Here is a 1,478-nt window from a genome sequence, read left to right as displayed (position 1 = left end):
TGTAAAACAAGTATTGAACTTTGTTAGTGATGATAATAGTACTGATGTAATAATTGGAAAACTAAGTGGTATTTATTGTAAGCTAGAGCAACTGAAGAAAATGGTGATATTCTTGAGTATTATGATTTTCATTGTGAAAATGTGAATTATAAACATAATGAAGGACAAGAGAAAGTTTAAGATATTTTACTGATGTTTTATTAGAATTAAAATATTGTTATGAGTTCGTGAATGATTAAAATATATATTTAAATCACATATGATTTTGAGTTACATTTCCTATGGACATCATTATACTGCTGGATAATCAATTTAGCAATTAGAGTTGAAATAATGTTTAAATTTTACAGAATTTGAATGTAAAAGGCTAAACACCATTTTTAGGTGCATGGCAAATTGTCTTAACAATATAAATATGTCTAATAATTCATCAAAATAGTGTTAAAATTAAACTGTCATTCTGAATATAATATATTAAAAATTAATGTATAATCATATTTTTTCTGGAATGATTATTTCAATAACAAAAAATAACATAACAAGAACATTCTTTAATTTTCTCTAGCAACAGAATTCTTGGGATACATTTCTTTTTTCTTATCCTAGCCATGACAAGAAAGAAAATTGTCACTCTCCATAATTTAGATTCATTTCTCAACATATATTAAAACATTAACTACAAAGTTAGAGGTCATTATTTTGTTGGCAGTCATTTAAATCTATGAAGATGAGAAACATATTCTCTTCAGAATTCTAATTGTTGTTTCTCTTACTTTTTTTCTCTTGGGGGGTGAGAAATGGGAATAAGATGAGTTATAGAATAAATTCCAATAGGACCTTTATATATAAATGAAGAGTTTGCTTTTCTTTATCATTGTATTTTTGTTGGTTGGATCATTTTGCTTTCTTTTGTGGAAACTTCACATCGGTAATGAAATTTGAAATTGAAAACATGAGGTAATTCAGCGCTAAATTCTGGACTTTCTAATCTAAGATGAAAAATTAGTTGTTAAGACATTAATACGGTGTGACATTTTATGCATTTAAGGAACTAGCTAAAGCCAATTATTAAATGGTAAGAAAAAAGGGGCACTGTTTTAAGATTTTAGGGTGGTTGAATAAATCATTGTATAAAAAATGGTATGACTAATGTTCATGCCCACATAGGTGTGTGTTTAAATCCTCTTTATGTACATATTTTCTGTGTCTTATAATGAATGTTTTCCTCCTATGCATATGGATTTATGCTCCCTACACAAATGGGTCCAGTATTCAATAAGGATTTCTCAAAACAGAAAGAGAAATAGCAGTTTAGAAGTTCATTTTTTTCTTCTAGCCTGTTAATTATCAATCCATTGGATTGAAAGGGAAGGTTACATAATCGCTTCCTTAGCATTATATTTTTTAAGAAAATTCAAGAGCCTCCTAAATTATAAGGAAACGTAAATGTATTGTTTCCTTGTTGTTGATGTACTAAA

This window comes from Orycteropus afer, unplaced genomic scaffold (genome assembly GCF_000298275.1).
Source record: "Orycteropus afer afer isolate SDZICR_OR568_19922 unplaced genomic scaffold, OryAfe1.0 scaffold01110, whole genome shotgun sequence".
Taxonomy (NCBI): domain Eukaryota; kingdom Metazoa; phylum Chordata; class Mammalia; order Tubulidentata; family Orycteropodidae; genus Orycteropus; species Orycteropus afer.
Note: the sequence above shows the minus strand (reverse complement) of the source record.